At 38.5% G+C, this 18,576-nt stretch overlaps 1 long non-coding RNA gene across 1 annotated transcript in view; it reads left to right on the top strand.

Annotated features, from left to right (window-relative positions):
- The window catches only part of LOC128249591 (uncharacterized), a 30,182-nt gene extending 25,726 nt beyond the window's left edge, over window positions 1–4,456 (top strand). Inside the window, exon 4 of the long non-coding RNA XR_016244765.1 lies at window positions 3,519–4,456. This is a non-coding gene — a long non-coding RNA (uncharacterized LOC128249591). The remainder of the gene's footprint in view (window positions 1–3,518) is intronic.
- The last annotated feature ends 14,120 nt before the right edge of the window (window positions 4,457–18,576 follow it).

Genomic DNA, 18,576 nt, shown 5'->3' on the forward strand with positions numbered 1-18,576 from the left:
ATACATACATACATACATGCTTGAATTCTCATTTGTACCTATCATACGTGTGGTAGGTTATGTACTAAGAAATTTACAGAAAGACCTTATAATACTCTTTTCACGAGAAAAGCGCAAAAGAAACTGATGCGGATTCCCAAAATCTAATCTATTATTGGCATAGTGGAGATTTATAAGACATTCTAGAAATTCGAGTTTCCTGAAGATTAGGTCGTCAAAGGAGGGACGACAGGAATCTGTAAGAGGGACTAACTCTCAGAAAATACCATAGCTTAGGAATTGATATGTAATTCCTAAGTATAAAAAAACCTTAGTGGGGCTCAATTACTTCAAGGTTTCTTAAAAGTTGTTCGAGGTTATCCATTTTGGATCTAAAGATGGACTCGAAAGCTAGGTCAGTAATTGGGGCTCCTAGGGAGCACCACGTTGATGAAGGAAGAATAGCAGTTGAGAGGAGAGACTCAACAAATAATTTAGTTGTCTTCTCATGCGAAGCTAGGTGGTTGAAGAGCCAGAGCTTGCATTTGGAGCTGTTAACGCTAAGACCTCTGCGACCAAATTCCTCGATCACTGTCCTCGATCATTGTCCTCATTTTCATGAGGACCTCCCAAACATGCATCATTGAAGTACCACACATTTAGGTTTAGGTCGGCTCCCATCTTGGTAATATCATCAGTAACCAATGAGAATAGAGCAGGACCAAGTGGATCGCCCTGGGTGGTCACCAAACGAAGGTAGAAGGACTCCCGATAGGCTTGCCAAGCAAAGTAATAAAGTGGTGTGTAATTCTGCCTTACAGCGCGGAGGATGAGTCTTGACTGATGGAGTTAAAAGCCTTCTTATGGTCAAGTTTGAGGATGATCTTTGGGGACCCAGAGGGTAAATTGGTGAAAGCCCTGGTCGCATGAGCAGAAGCCTCACAACGGATATTAATTATCTGTCATGTAGAGGGAGACCAAAAGGAACAGGAGCAGTTTCTGCCAGTCCGATTGTTGGATAGGCAGACGTTCTTCAGCAATTTCGAGAGAAAACGGGCGAAACAAGTCCGAGCACCCTTTAGGATCCGATTAACGAGCTTCAGTTTGGACAAATCCTGGAAGACGGCGGCAAAATCTTCAATAGGGATCTGGACTTCGGAACAAGGAACTGTTCTACTAAGGATGTCAGAGCGTGACATTGGTTGCATGTCCGGTTAGAAAAACTTCCGGTTTGAACCTTAGTAATGCCCACGCAGCTCCTGTGGTAACTTAGACTGCACAAGTGACATTTGATGGCCTTCAAATAGCGACTTGTACAGGTGCAAAGAACACAGCCTGGAGGTGAACTGGCAGTATCAGTTGGGTCGGCATTAAAATTGGAATTCAGATGAGGAGGGGTGTTGTTGGGGGACGTATGGCGCTGGAGGCAGAAGGGATAGCTGAGTGATCAACATTAACTCTGGTGGTGGGACTCGGGTGAAGGACACGATGCAGGCAGGCAGGCAGGCAGGCAGGCAGGCAGGCAGGCAGGCAGGCAGGCAGGCAGGCAGGCAGGCTAGCTGTAACGGGAGTGGTGGGATGAAAAGGGGAAGGTGGGGGAGGTTAGCGATGGAGGTAGAGAGGCGAGTTGGATGATGAGCGTTTATACTGGTGGTGGAGTTCGGCTGGGAGCGATGGTGGTAGGCTGGGTATTACGGGAGTTGTGGGGTGAATAAAGGGATGAGCAAGACTAATACCAGTCCAATCTGACGATGGCAGGGGTTGGAAAGAGATAGGGAGATACTAGTTAAGTCCCCTAGAAAGTGATGGAGGAGGTGGAGAGCAAGAGGACGAAACCTGGTAGGGTGCGACGGAATCGTTTAACCATGCTGGTCTCCTGGTTACTGGTCACAGAGATCGAAATCTTTTAATTAATTTTACTTTGTTTTTCCTTCCCTTCAACAGACCGCCAATGCAAAGTCCAGTCAGACCATCGTGTTGCAGAAGTGCGATAATAGGAAAGTGAGGGCATTAAAACATCGAAGAGTAAAAGATGGAACTGAAAATTTGAGGTGTACCAAAATTATGCAGCAGAAAAAGTAAAGAAATAAGTAAACACAGACATAAAAAGGAACAAAAGAAAATTACAAAAGTTAAAAAGAAAGAAAGAAAAAAAGAAGGGAAATAAGAGAGGGAAATAAGGGTGAAATAAGGGGGAAGGAATAAAAATTACAAAAATGATAGAATACAAAAGCAATGTACAGGGTGTCCACAATGTCTGGGTACATGGGGATTAACAAATACTTTAAGAAATTATTATTTCTTATATTTAATTGTTTATGTTATGATTTTATTTACTCCATGTACCCAGATCTTGTGGACACCCTGTATAAGCACCGACATTCATAAGCGTCACGTCATTTGCTTTTTAAACTGTTTCTTACTTTTACTCCAACCTCCGTGCTTGCAGTTTCCACCTCGGGATTTTAAACTAACCATTGCGGAATTTTGCAAAACATTCAGGGCAGCAACGGAGAATAATCTTCATCGTTATTGTCAACATCAATATTATTAATTTAGTTATTCTTGAAATTGTTTTAACATTTGTGTTCCAGTTATGTGCAATAACTGAAATATTGTGAGGAAAGTGTTAGTAATGACTGGTACTTTATTTTATCGACCCCAAAGTCATATGTGTGCGTGTGAGTGTATGTCTCTCTCTATCTCTGTATATATATATATATATATAGATATATATATATATCACGGGCTTCTTTCAGTTTCTGTCTACCAAATCCACCCTCAAGGCTTTGGTCGGCCTGAGGCTGTAGTAGAAGACACTTGTCCAACGTGCCACACAGTGGGACTGAACCCAGAACCATGTGGTTGGTAAGCAAGCTACTTACCACACAGCCGGTCCTTTTGAAAATGTTGTTAACCACAAAGATGAGGACAAATATCCGTCAAATGTAAATAATATAAATAATGTAAATAATGTACATAATTCCTCATCTCTTAAATATAGAACTGTATATATATATATATATATATATATATATATATATATATATATATATATATATATATATATATATATATATATATATATATATATATATATATATATATGCATGTACATATGTATGCATTCGTGTGTCTGTATGTGGTATGTGTTTGTGAGTAAGAGAGAGGGAGAGAGAGAGAGTTTTAAAGTAGTCTATATTGAATGAAAGGAAATAATAATTGTTAAGCTTTTGACCTAATTACTGAGCCACTTAATCAGCAACATAACTTGTGCTTGTATCAGGCCGGTTTAGCAGGCAGGCGCCCGTCACATCGGATAAAATGTCTACACGAAAATGTGTATTGACTTATATTGGATGATGTCGTCAAGGAAGAGACTTTCAGATGGTGAAGATGAAAGGATAGACGTGTGAATGGATAGATGAATGGAAGGGAATATTTATGCATTTATTCACTTTATTTATTGATGATTTTTATTATTCGAATCTAATGTTTAAAATGTTCTTTCTATTATTGTTATAAAACTTATACTTCAGATTTGTAAAGATTTCTCTCCTTGATTGGTTTAAGTTCAACTGATTATCTGAAGCGACGACGAGGACAATGACGACGATGACGACCACGGCGATGACGACCACGGCGATGACAACCATAGCGATGACGACCACAGCGATGACGACCACGGCGATGACGACCACGGCGATGATGACCACGGCAATGAGGATGACGGTGATGAAGATGACATAGGATGCTAATACACCTAAATCGGCTCGCAGCCCCACCTATCCAGACTGTGAGATACAAGCATTTCGGAGCGGTTATCTCCTCTTCAGTCACAGAAACTGGACGGTTATCAGCTGCGAGACACCCCGTAATTCTAATCACATGTCCGAAGTACTGGAGCTTTGACCGCTCAATGCGAAAAAGTAGCGGCTCGAAACGGAAAGATTCCCTGCTCTCCGAGCTTTGAAAACTACCAAGAAACATTATTCCAGCGGTCTTCCAAAGAAATCCCATACCAACCACTGTATTTGCGATTGTACATTATTGGTCGTTAACCAGTATTCATATCCTTTATTCTGTCTATTTATTTGCCATGATTAGACACCTACTCTCACGCTGCTACATACTGAACTTGTGCTGTTTTCCATCGGTTATGTTTTGTTGAAGACAATATCACAGCAACTTCGTTGGTGATTCTGAAATTAATTCTTTATTCGGATATTATTCCATGTTTTCCGTCAAACATATAAAGTTAATAACAGAGAAACAATGAAACTTTTATTGAAGAAGTAAATACTTAGCTTTGCTTTCGCAGGTGCGCCACAATTTTTACTGTAAGACACATCTCACCCAACGAGTCAGTACAATTTATACATTGAAACACTGACGCGTACCCAGTCATACATAGACGCACGCGCAGATATACAAATGTATACAGACACATAAAAGTATATGTATATACATATATATAAATATATATGCATATATACATATATATATACATATATATGTACCTGTATATATATATATATATGTGTGTATATATGTAAACGTATATATATGTGTGTGTATGTGTGTGTGTGTGTCTGTGTGTGTCTATGGGTGTGTGTGTGTGTGTGTGTGTGTGTAAGCATATATAAGCACACAGTTACACACTCAGACTTATATATATGTGTGTGTGTATACGCATAAATATGTGTGTGTGGGTGTGTAGGTGTGTGTATACCTATCTCTCTATCTCTCTATATAGGTGGGTGTTTGTGGGTGGGTGTGTTTATGTGTGTACATGTTTGTGTGTACAAGCACACGTAAGTGGGTTTGCGTGGTGTGGCGTATCGGTGCACGTGTCTAAATGAGTCTGCATACGTGCGTTCGTCTGGAGAGTGAGACATGGTCAGACAAAAATATATTTTACTTAACTAAAAATATATCCCAATTTTTTTAATTTTTTTAATACCTTTTTAGCAATATGAGAGATTTTCCTTTACAAATCTCATTCTTATTGACAAGATTAATTCAAAGTTACTTTAAGGGATTGGATTAACAACTTTTCGGGGGGAAAAGTCTGACCTCAATTGTGGTTGGACAATTATTAACCCACTTGACTTATTTGAGTTGACAGTTAAATTGCGAAAGTACTCAAGTGCTTGCCTGGCAGGCAGATAAAAGCCTGCAGGGCTGTTTTTGATGGACCACTAATCATCACAGTTAATGTTCATATCTTCAAATCGGTCTTTCTGTGTGCGTGTGTGTGTATGTGTGTGTGTGTGTGTATGTGTGTGTGTGTGTGTGTATATAAATGCATATGTATATATATATATGTGTATATATATGCATATATGTATATATATATATCTATATTTATCTATCTATCTATCTATATATATATATATATATATATATATATATATATATATATATATATATATATATATATATATATATATATATATATATTATATATATATAAGCATATGTGTATATCGATATATACATATATGAGTGTATATATGTGTATATATTAATATATATGCATGTATACGCAGATGTGTGTAAACATACATGCATGCATACACACACATAAACGCACGCGCGCACATACACACACACACACACACACACACACACACACACGCACACACACACACACACACCCACACACACACGGCAAAATCTTGACCAACAGACATCTGAAATTTGTTTTGAAATTACATTCTGAAAACAATTCAACTTCGAACATCAGACATTTTCAGATAGCAATCGTTGCAATTTCTCAATTTTCCTAGAATTAAAATTTAAACATATAAATCTTTAAATTTCTTTATAAGCTAGATGATATATGAATTTATTTAAAATATATCCGCAAATCTGTTTTCATTTATGTTCTGCATAGCCTGTTTGCGCGTGCGTGCGTGCGTGCGTGCGTGCATGCGCGTATCTGAGCGATATATAAAGATGGAGTGACAGCGATAAAGCTAGACAGGAGAGAGAAAGAATCTATGTGTGTATGAGTATGCGTGTGAGTGTGCATAGGCGTTGTGTTTGATTTTGGGTGCGATTTTATGTCCTTCTTTCATCAATTACCATATTTAATGGCATATAGGAAGCGCATTTCTGTGGGAAAAAAATCTTTTAAAAAATCACCTCGAGTCCTAAATGCGATGTTGGACTTGAAAACATGCTTTAATGCACTGAAAACTTTTTTTTCCTAAATATGCACTACTGAAATTGAGATGCATCTAATATGCCCATCTTTCTTCTGTGCCATCAAATACTGTAATATTATTTACATATACCATCTATTTAAGCTATGTTTAAACATGTCTTGACGAACTCATCCCACCAAGAAACAGCTGTATAGATATCTGCCTGTTTCCGTCATTACAAAACAAAGTCGTTTGTGCTTTGCAGGATATTGCTGGTGAGCTAAACAAGAGCTGTCAAGTGACCTATTGCTATAGATGCCAAAATATGGCCGTACTTGAGCAGGTCGTTCAAACACAACGTATGTAGATCAACTCACCTTGAATGTGTTAGGGTCACAATTCTTTTGCTAGCAAAAGTAATAGGTAGAGATTTTGCAGTAATACGAATAGTTAAATGACTTTGAACTAGGGTGGTTAGATGGAGCTGATGCGTGTTAGCAACATATGAAAGCCGATGAAAATAGACAGTACTAGATGATTAATATATATATATATATATAATTTAGAGAAAAGAACCAAAGTTCATGAACTCATCCCTGAAAATCCAGTCACATATAGAAAAATACACTAAAAAGAACTATAATAAAATACAAAGTAATAATATGACTGTGGATTGTCATGGATGAGTTCATGAATTTTGGTTCTTTTCTCTAAATTATATATTTATATATTATATACTGTGAAATTAAATTTAATTTTAATTTTTGATAAATTGAATTTAATTGAGTTTTTACCTGTAAATTTGGATTTTTATCCCTAATATTATATATATATATATATATATATATATATATATATATATAAAGTGTAGTATATTGCCACTTACGTGTGGCTGACCCCTAGGGGTGGATGTTACTGTTGCTTTTAGCCCCAGGAGGACATCTCCTCCAGCTGGCTTATCGACACACGACTGTGTCCTGTTTGCCAAGGGAGTTATCCCTCTCACCACGGCCAGCAGCATATATATATATATATATATATATATATATATATATATATATAAAGGCACTTGTGCTTTGCAGGACATTTCTAGTAAGCTAAACGAGAACTGGCAAGTGATTTGTTGCTACAAATGCCAAATCACGGCCATATTCGAGCAGGTCATTCGAATACAACATAATATGCAGCTCAGCTCACAAAAGACACTGGATACCTCCCCGAAGACCTCCCTCAACTAATGTAAGACTGAGGTGGATGGCATGTGCGGGTTAAAAATGTCTAAGCAAACTCGACCAGATAATGATGACCTATCGAAGGAAATACGTAGTGTATCGTTGCAATAAGAACAATTTTGGGTTCTCCTAACTTCTATGGGTTAATTGCTTCAAATTATGTAGGAATAGCGTATGGGTTTAATTGCGTCGAAATGGATAGAGTTAGTGTATGGTTTTAGTTGCCTCGAATGTGTTAGGGTCGTAGTTCTAGCAAAAGAACTACGACCCTAACACATTCGAGGCAACTAACCGAGGTGTTATTAAGTTTTTAATCATCTAGTAATATCTATTTTCATCGGCACTTCACATGTTGCTAACATGCATCAACTCCACATAAGCCCGCTAAGTGAAGGTCATTTACCTGGTCGTATAACTGCAAGTTCTCCTCCGATTACTTTTTCCATTAAAAAAAACCTGCGACACTAACACATTCGAGCTATCAAAAGCAACTAGACCCATACACTATCCCTACAGACCAAAACCTTGTGAGTGACTTCAGTTGAGAGAAACTGTGTATATTCGCGTGCGCTTGCGTGTGTGTTTCTACGTGTTTGTGTTTAACCCCATCGCTTGACAACCGGTGTGGTGTTTATGTCCCCGTAATTTAAACGGTTCGGCAAGAAAGACCGATAGAATAAATACCAAACTTAAAATAGAAAAAAAGGTACTGGAGTTGATTTGTTCCACTAAAATACTTCAAGGCGGTGCCCCAGTATGCCCGTTGTCTAATAACTGAAACGAGCAAAAGATGCTAGAGTAAATAAAAACAAAATAAGGACATGTTGCTGTATACAAGATTGATACACACCTTTGGTTTGCAAACAAGCAATTTTGTGTCATCGAATTCTCCACCATTAATACTTGTGTCTATATTAGAAAGAATTATTACAACATCCTCAAATCTTTTCAACTGTAATCTTTTGTTTTAGTCCATAAAACTGCGACCATGCTGGAGCACCACCTTGAAATGTTTGGTCGAACGTATTGAATCCACCATCACTTTTTCAAAAATTAGGAGTGGCTGTGTGGTAAGTAGCTTGCTTACCAACCACATAGTTCCGGGTTCAGTCCCATTGTGTGGCACGTTGGGTAAGTGTCTTCTACTATAGCCTCAGGCCGACAAAAGCCTTGTAAGTGGATTTGGTAGACAGAAACTGAAAGAAGCCCGTCGTATATATATATATATATATATATATATATATATATATATATATATATATATATATATAAACATTAAGTCAAAACCAGAGGCTTTCTTTCATTACGCAAAAGAAACAGCCTCAGTACGCTGCAAGATTGGACCCCTCTGCGAAGAGGATGGTTCCCTCACAGACAGTCCAACTAGGATCAGTGAGGTACTGCATGAGCAATTCAAAAGTGTCTTCACCACTCCATTGGAGCACAGACAATTGAACGAACCAGTGGACTTCTTTGCTACCTCCCCTATAACCAGTGAGGCAGTTACAATGGAATACAGCAACATTAGCGAAGAAGATGTACTACTAGCTATACATGAAGTGGACACAAACTCAATTGCTGGCCCTGATGGTTTCCCAGCAATCCTCCTTAAATCGTGTAAACATGCCCTGGCAAAACCCCTCCAGATCCTCTTCCAGAGCTTTCTCGCAAACGGCAGACTGCCAAGCAAGCTGAAGGAGGGAATAATATGCCCAATCCATAAAGGGGGAAGCAGAGCAGATGCCAAAAACTATAGGCCTATCTCTCTGACTTCACACATCAGCAAAGTCATGGAAAGGATAGTCAGAGGAAAACTAATTGCATTCCTTGAAGAAAATAAATTGCTGAGTGATACCCAACATGACTTTCGACCAGGTAGGAGCTGCCTGACCCAGCTCTTACAACATTATGACTGGGTGTTGAGGCAGTTACTCAACAACTCAAATGTGGACGTAATATACCTTGATTTTGCAAAAGCTTTTGACAAAGTGGATCATGGTGTGGTATGCCACAAACTGCGTGATCTTGGAATAGCTGGAAAACTTGGAGAGTGGTTACATGACTTTCTGAAAGATAGAAGTCAGGCAGTAGTGGCTAATGGAGCCACCTCTATGAAAACACAAATAATGAGCGGTGTTCCACAGGGCACTGTCTTGGGACCATTGCTTTTTATAGTCGCTCTCTCAGATATGCCTTCAAGTGCCCGGATAGCCACTCTTGCAAGCTACGCAGACGATACGAAAGTCTCGCAGAAAATACAGAACTCCAGTGATGTTGCACACCTGCAGCAGGAGTTGGACTCAGTTTACAGATGGGCTGAGGATAATAATATGCAGTTTAATGCTGAAAAATTCCAAGCCCTGCGCTACCAACGCCCAAAACTGAATATGAAACTTACAGAGTACACTGGTCTGCAGGGAATTTCAATCCCAGAGCCTAAATCAGTGAGAGACCTGGGTATCGACATGAGTGATGATGCCTCTTTCCAAGTGCACATTACCAGGATGGCAACAAAGTGCAGACGATTGGCTGGATGGATCCTGAGAACATTCAGAACCAGAGATAAGGAAACCATGATGATACTCTGGAGGACATTCGTCCTCAGCCGCCTGGATTACTGCTCACAGCTGTGGTCACCCAGCAGTGTGAAATTAACAGCAGACCTTGAAGCAATCCAGAGAAGATTCACAAAGAAGATTGTCTCTTTGCAACTGCTCAGCTACTGGGAAAGGCTAAAACAGCTAAGACTCTACTCCCTGGAGAGAAGGCGGGAGAGGTATGCAGTAATATACATATGGAAGATCCTGGAAGTAATTGTGCCAAATTTTGGCATTGAAAGCTACACCAATGCTAGAACGGGACGACACTGCATAGTGCCAAAGATCCCAGCAATGCCATCGCGCTTCAGGAACCTGCACAAAGTAGATGTAGGGGTTTTTAAATCAAAGCTGGACCTCTTCCTGTCGAGAGTCCCAGATGAACCTACCTCGCGGCAGGAGGTGCAAATGTGGGTTGCTAAATCAAACTCCATTCTTCATCAAGTGCCACAAATTGTAAGAGGCTCCCTGTAATAACAGTGTAGCAACAAGGCGGTGCATCAGCATGGCCGCAGCTCTAAGCTGAAACTATAAATATATATATATATATATATATAGAGAGAGAGAGAGAGAGAGAGAGAGATATGTATGTATGTATGTATGTATGATATGTTTGTGCCTCTGTGTTTGTCCCCCCACCATCTCGCTTGACAACTGATGCTGGTGGTTCCGTCCCCGTAACCTAGCGGTTCGGCAAAAGATACCGATGAAATAAGTACTAGGCTTACGAAGAATAAGTCCTCGGGTTGATTTGTTCGACTAAAGGTGGTGCTCCAGCATGGCCGCAATCAAATCACTGAAACAAATAAAAGAGAGTAAAAGAGAGTATCCCATCAATTATTTTGCCAGAGTCGCTAAGTTAGCTAGACACCGGTTTACAAGCGGTGTGAGGACAAACACAAAGACTCATACACACTCGTACGCGCGCTCACGCATACATATACAAACTTATACGACAGACATCGAGCAACTTTCGTCAATCAAAGTCACACGAGGCATTTTGACGGCACGAGATTTTCCCCAATGTGCAGTGCAGTGGGTCTAACCAGAAACTATATGCATACGAAGAAAACTTCTAAACCAGACATCCGCGTCTGTATCAATACATTTAAATTCGGCGTATTGAACGAACGGACTTGATCAGTTTCTTTTCATAGTCTCTGACGCAGTTTAATCTATATCTCGTGTCTATATATTAATACGCGTTACACTGTCAAATAATTAGGAAATGCGAGGAGGGAGAGGAATAGAGAGAGAAAGAAAAAAGTGAGAGAAAGAAAGAGAGAGAGAGAGAGAGAGAGAGAGGGGAGAGAGAGAGGGGGGAGAGAGAGAGGGGAGAGAGAGAGGGAGAGAGAGAGATAGAGAGAGAGAGAAAGGGAGAATTGTGTCTAGGAGGAACGTAATATTTATTAGATGGTTAAAACGTTAGTCGAAGGTAGTGATGTAGAGACAGAGTTAGAAATACAATGTTTAGCAGAGGGGTGATGTTCTGACGGTGCGGTTAAAGAAAGGCAATCAGAGAGAAAGAGAGTGAGGGGGAGAGAGAAGGTTTGCATTATTAGATAGATAGAGAGAGAGAGAGAGAGAGAGAGAGAGAGAGAGAGAGATAGATAGATAGATAGATAGATAGATAGATAGATAGATAGATAGATAGATAGATAGATAGATTTCCCCTTCAATACTGCCTGTGTGGATTTTCACATACCGTGTTTCCGGAAAATAAAACCAACTCCATAAATAAGCCTCTCATGATTTTTCAGGATGTTTTTAATATAAGCCCTACCCCGAAAATAAGACCTAGTCAAAAATGCATCAGTTTGTTAGCAAGACCATGTCATGTTTGCAAAATAAACCATCTACTGGAGCTTGGCTAAAGTCTGCGCTAAGCGCGCATGTACAGAGTTGACTCCCTTGACTTGACTCACTTGTTCCCCAGGCAAGATGAATGCAAAAAGAAAGAGTTATTCCGTTGAGTACAAGAATTATGGAAGAGTCGCTTAACAAGAATCGTACGACTTTCTGTAAGGAGATATTAGATCTCCGAATGGTTCGAAAATAGCGAGCAGAGAACGATAATTTCAGCAGACAGGTAGATGAGGGAAGTGCTAAGAAGCGCAAGTGTGGATCAGGTCGACAACCGTTATTTTCGGAACTGGAAGATATCATCTCGCGATGGATTACTGACAGAAGAACAAAGGCTTTGGTTCTACGCAGGGCAGATATTCAAGAATTTGCTTTTGCGATGGCACCACAGTTGGATATATCTCCAGAGATATTCAAAGCATCCTCTCATTGGTTGGATAACTTCCTTCGGCGATATGAGCTCTCTCTAAGAAGACCGACAACACAGTTCACGCTGGAGGATGGCGAAGTGGTTCAACGTGCACTTGCATTCAAGTCCTTCGTTGATGGCATCGACTTTCTAAATACAATGTCTCCAATATAATTGCTATGGATGAGACTGCAGTATTTATGGGGCAAGGATCTAAACTGACAATTGAACAGACAGGTGCCTCGTCAATCTGCGTTGTCTCAATGGGTTACGAAAGTGCAAGAGTTTCTTGTATTTTAGCAATTCGTTTTGATGGAACAAAAGTCCCACGGCTTATCATCACAAAGGGCAAAAAAGAGAAAATAGAACGAGTTTCGGGCATTTATGTCCTTGAAACAGAAAAGGCTTGGTGCACACAAGCTGTCATAAGAAAATGGGTTGATTTCACTTTGTCACTTGTTTTACGTAGTTCTCAAAGAAGTGAGTACTGGATTCAGTACTGGATTCACCCAGTACTCATCGCGCAAAAGATATGAAAACCTTCCTTTCTGAAAGAAGAATTGACCACGCATGGTGCAGAGTCCTGTTGCAAGACATAAGGTCTTCCAGCAGCCACTCTCTTGACCAAGAGCAGTACTACCTCCTTCACGCACTTGATGTAGGCCTCCGTGTTGAGTCTGAGGCCATGTGGGAAGTTGAATGGAGGCATAAGGTCGCCATCACTAGTGATCACTCCAAACATTATAATGTTGACTGGATAGGCTTGGTGCACACAAACTGTCATAAGAAAATGGGTTGATTTCACTTTGTCACTTGTTTTACGTAGTTCTCAAAGAAGTGAGTACTGGATTCAGTACTGGATTCACCCAGTACTCATCGCACAAAAGATATGAAAACCTTCCTTTCTGAAAGAAGAATTGACCACATTATGATTTACGTGAGAATGATTTCATATCTACAAACTTTAGATCTTGTGATAAAGAAGACTTTCAAGGATCATTTGCGGATGGATGTGAATGAATATATCGAACATAAAATGGAGAGAAATCAGCGGGTCTTTGTCAAACCCAGCCTCTAATAGGTTGTAGATTGGGTGAAGAACTTATGGAATAAAATTACCGATAGTTGCGTTGCCAATGGATTGCGAGCAGGGTATTTGGACAAAAAGAGTTCATTTAATGAGAGTTATATTGCCAAACGTGAGAGATTTGGGTCCATGATTCTACAGGAAATGGATTTGCAAAAAATTCGGTCTGAAGTTCGGGTTTTGATGAATTATGACGATGCTCCAGAAGAGGACAAAATGTTTGTACTTGACTAGGAACAATTAGTAAATAAATAGACTTTCGACAATTAAAAACATGGATTTCCTTTTTACAATTTTTCCTTTTAACATGAGGACATGAAACTTTTTTGTCTTTCTTGAATTTTTTTCCGCAAAAATATAAGATATCCCCGGAAATAAGCCTTAGTGCATTTTTTGGATGCAAAATTAATATGAGACCGGATTTTATTTTCGGAGAAACACGGTATTTCTCAAAAATCAAATGTTTCAAAAAACTATACGATTTAATCATTCAATTTTCAAAATAACCGTGGAATTTCCACGGGTACTGCTAGTAATTTATAAATACTTTACCCATCTTTCTTTCCCATTTATTCCAGCTTCCGATATCATTCTGCGTCAAATATTTTCATACCGATTTTGACCGACAAATTTTCAAACTGATCATCTCGGTGCAGTTTGATTAATCCATAAGGAAGATTGGGATGGTGCTTCGGATAGATCCTCAGACTCTCTTGGTTAATTTTTCATCAAATCTGTTGGTGGAAAAACTGATAATATTGTACGAGTCAGCACCCGGAAAAACCACAAAATGTTCTTCAAAGTCACATATTAATGTATTTTGAGGACGGAAGAACCAACTTGTCAACGTATTCCTAAGTACGCAATTTCTAAAGATTGCACAGACATATTTAAAACGCATTCTACTATATACTGCTGGATCATGAGGGCTTAACAAGATCTAAGCAACGACAACAATGTATAATCTTAAGTACGCTGGCTCTCTTAACTCCTTTCCTATCCCGTGTACCAGATGTGATACACAGGATGTATTTCTCTGGCGTGTATATATCAGATATGATACACATCCCCAATATTTTTCAACCACTAGAATAACTTGGGGCATACAAAAGGAAAGAACGTATAAAAGAAGGTCTAACTAAAACTGAAAACAAGCAGGGATGTGTTAGGATAAACTTATGAAGATGCTTTAGACAGGCAAAGGGTCAAATGCTCAGAGTATGTCTCAAATTTTACTTTTGAGGACGGGCTAAATATACTTGCAAATACTCCAGCTATGTATACTCGTAAATTTTTGTCTCATATTCTTCGAAAACTTTTTATTCTTCTGAGCTTTCAGAATTTTCGAAAATATTATTGGCATTTACTGAATTCTCCTTCTGCTATATCAACGGTGCCATCCTGATATAACATAAACCGCAACGGAATATATATTCTTTGTATAACAGTACGTTTTATTTGAAACTATAACAAGCAAGTGTTAACTGCAATATTCAAGCTCTTCCTGTGTTTATAGCTAACTTATAGACAGATAGGACTCAAGAAAAACGAGATTAACAAATGAAAGGACGATAATTATTAATCTCATTACAGCACTTGCTTTGGTTGTTGTTGTTGTTGTTGTTGTTGTGTGCGCGGGTGTGCGTGCATTCATAAACATACACACGGGCACAGAAGAGTGGCTGTTTGGTAACTAGCTTGCTCACCAACCACATGATTCCGGGTTCAGTCCCACTGCGTGGCACCTTGGGCAAGTGTCTTCTACTATGGCCTCGGGCCGACCAAAGCCTTGTGAGTGGATTTGGTAGACGGAAACTGACAGAAGCCCGCCGTATATATGTATATATATATATATATATATATATATATATATATATATATATATATATATATATATATATATATATATATATATATATATATATATATATATGTGTGTTTGCGTGTCTGTGTTTGTCCCCCCACCATCGCTTGACAACCGATGCTGGTGTGTTTACGTCCCTGTAACTTAGCGGTTCGGCAAAAAGAGACTGATAGAATAAGTACTAGGCTTACAAAAAGAATAAGTCGATTTTCTCGGCTAAAGACGGTGCTCCAGCATGGCCGCAGTCAAATGACTGAAACGAGTAAAAGAGTAAAAGAGTATATATTATGCACACACGCGCGCATATATGAGTTTATATATACACACACTTGGTGCACATATGTATACTCTCTTTTTACTCTTTTACTTGTTTCGGTCATTTGACTGAGGCCATGCTGGAGCACCGCCTTTAGTCGAACAAGTCGACCCAAGAGCTTATTCTTTGTAAGCCTAGTACTTATTCTATCGTTCTCTTTTACCAAACCGCTAAGTTACGGGGACGTAAACACACCAGCATCGGTTGTCAACTGATGTTGGCGGGGGGACAAACAGACACACAGACACACACACATACATATACATATATAACGAGTATCTGTTGCGGTTCTGAAATAGAGTCACATAAGACATCAACGCAAATAAACTATTTCTAAAGATGGGTGTATATATGTGCGTATTGTCAAGCGATATTAGGGGGGGGGAGCAGACACACACATATACATATATATATATATATATATATATATATATATATATATATATATATATATATATATATATATACATATACGACGGGCTTCTTGTAGTTTCCGTCTACCAAATCCACTCAGAAGGCTTTGGTCGGCCCGAAGCTATAGTAGAAGACATTTGCCCAAGGTACCACGCAGTGGGACTGAACCCGGGACCATGTGGTCGGTAAGCAAGCTACTTACCACAGCCACTCCTGCTCATGTATACGTACGTATGTGGTTATGTATGCATATATAAATAAATATGAGAGCGATAGTACTATTAAAAATACCATTGCTAGTGGCAGCAAATACAATATTTGTGTGTGTGTGTGTATGTGTGCGTGTATATGTATATGTATATGTATATGTACATATATATATATATATATATATATATATATATATATATATATATATATATATATATATATATATATATGCATGTATGTATATATATATTTACATTAAACGATATATGTAGATAGTTCTTCACAAGGGTGTGCATGTGAATATATAAATAATAACACCAGTACCAACACATACGCCTGCATGTGTGTGTTTGTGTTTGTGTTTGTGTGTGTGCCTGTGCGTGTGTATGTGTGTGCGCGCGTATATGTGTGTGTATGGGATGTGTGTTAAAGCGGCTGGCTGTATGTGTGTGTTCTTGACTCCTGTTTATGTCCCAAACTACTACAGTTAACTATCTGTGGTGGACACACATTGCAAATATTATTCCAAAGTCACGAATGACATGTTTTCAAGGCATATTTGTATCATTACACCGCCATCGCCCTCCACACACTTACCCAGTTGCCCATAAATCAAGTTTATTGCAGTTTTATGACTGACACTGGGGATAAGGGATTTGTACCAGCCCACAAACAAAACATTGCGACCTAACATCTACACCAGACTATGTATTTAGCTCAAATCTTAATCTATACAGACTTATCTACATACATAAATGTAGACGGGGCCCCGCTGCATGTTTGTATGTGTGTGTGCATGTGTGTGTGTGTGTGTGTCCTGTGTGTGTGTGTGTCCTGTGTGTGTGTGTCCTGTGAGTGTGTGTCCTGTGTGTGTGTGTGTCCTGTGTGTGTGTGTGTCCTGTGTGTTCCGTGTACGAAAATGTCAGCACACGCGAGTGTTTGAACCTATACGGTTTCATGCATGTGTGTATGTGCGTGTGTGGTGTGTATGTGCGTGTGTGTGTGTGTGTGGGGCATGTGTGTGAATCAGTAATAAATCTACATGCATTACTCAATGTTTCGTGCATTACTCAATGTTTCGTGCATGACATTTGCCAAACAATGTATACACACACACGTTATGTATATAATATATATATGTATATACATACATATATATATATATATATATATATATATATATATATATATATATATATATATATATGTACATACATGCATATATACATATACATATGCATATATGCACATATATATATATATATATATATATGTGTGTGTGTGTACATACATGCATATATACATATATATATATATAAATATAAATTATGTGTGTGTGTGTGTTTGTGTGTGTATTAGTGTGTGTGAATCTGTGCCTGTGTTTGTGATTGTGTCTTGTGTATGTGTGTCTGCTCGTCTCAGTATATGTGGGCCTCATGAGTAATCTATGTACGCAAGTATTTCTACGAGTATCCTGTTGCTCTTCTGGAATAGAGTCACATAAGACATCAACGCAAATAAACTATTTCTAAAGATGGGTGTATATATGTGCGTATTGTTTGCTCATACATTAATATCTATAATCACACACAGATATATAGATGCATAAACATACATTGTTTGTATGCGAATGGATACACACACACACACACATACACCTAGGTATATGTTTTCATATCCTTAATTTTGAATTTAGTCTTAAATGCGTGCATGTGTGTGTGTGCGTGTGTGTGTGTGTGTGTGTGTGTGTGTGTGTGTGTGTGTGTGTATTATGTCTCTTGTACATGCGTAGTTTTACATTCATTCTTACTCAGGCAGAGCTTGTACACACCCACTCATAAAATTTCTTGCTCGGGGGTTAAACTATTTAGCCGATCCCATTAGCAGTAATGATTTTCCTACTTAATGTATTTTATCGTAAAAATCTGTCTAAGACAAGAAAAAGAGAGAGAAAAAAAAGTAGACAGAAGAAAAGCAAAACACGAGAAAGTTATATGTTAAGATTAAGATCTCCGTTTCTATTTTTCCAAAGTGCCATTCTAACTCTAATAGCTTTTGCCAATGAACAAAACATTTATCACTTTAATTGATTCATTATTACTTGTGTCTTTTACGAAACATATGTGTGTCTACGTTGGAAACATTTTCCCAAATAGTTTTCTGTAATAATTTTGCATCTTTTTTTTTGTGTTTTTTTTTTGCATGTCTTTGATATTATATACTATTTTGTTTTACGTAAGAACTAACAGTCTACTAATATTGAACTATGTCATGTATACATGCCAAGTGTTGTGTTTTTTATATTGTTGGAGTATTTTTTTTCTTTTATTAAGCATGCTTACGTATTTAAGATATAATTATGTTTAACGCTTACAGTGGAAGTATCTACAATATAGAAATAATTCACATCAGTTTGTTCGGTTGAGATGAATAAGTAGTCTGTTTTGGTTTAT

Source organism: Octopus bimaculoides, chromosome Z, assembly GCF_046866305.1.
Source record: "Octopus bimaculoides isolate indiv1 chromosome Z, ASM4686630v1, whole genome shotgun sequence".
NCBI lineage: Eukaryota > Metazoa > Mollusca > Cephalopoda > Octopoda > Octopodidae > Octopus > Octopus bimaculoides.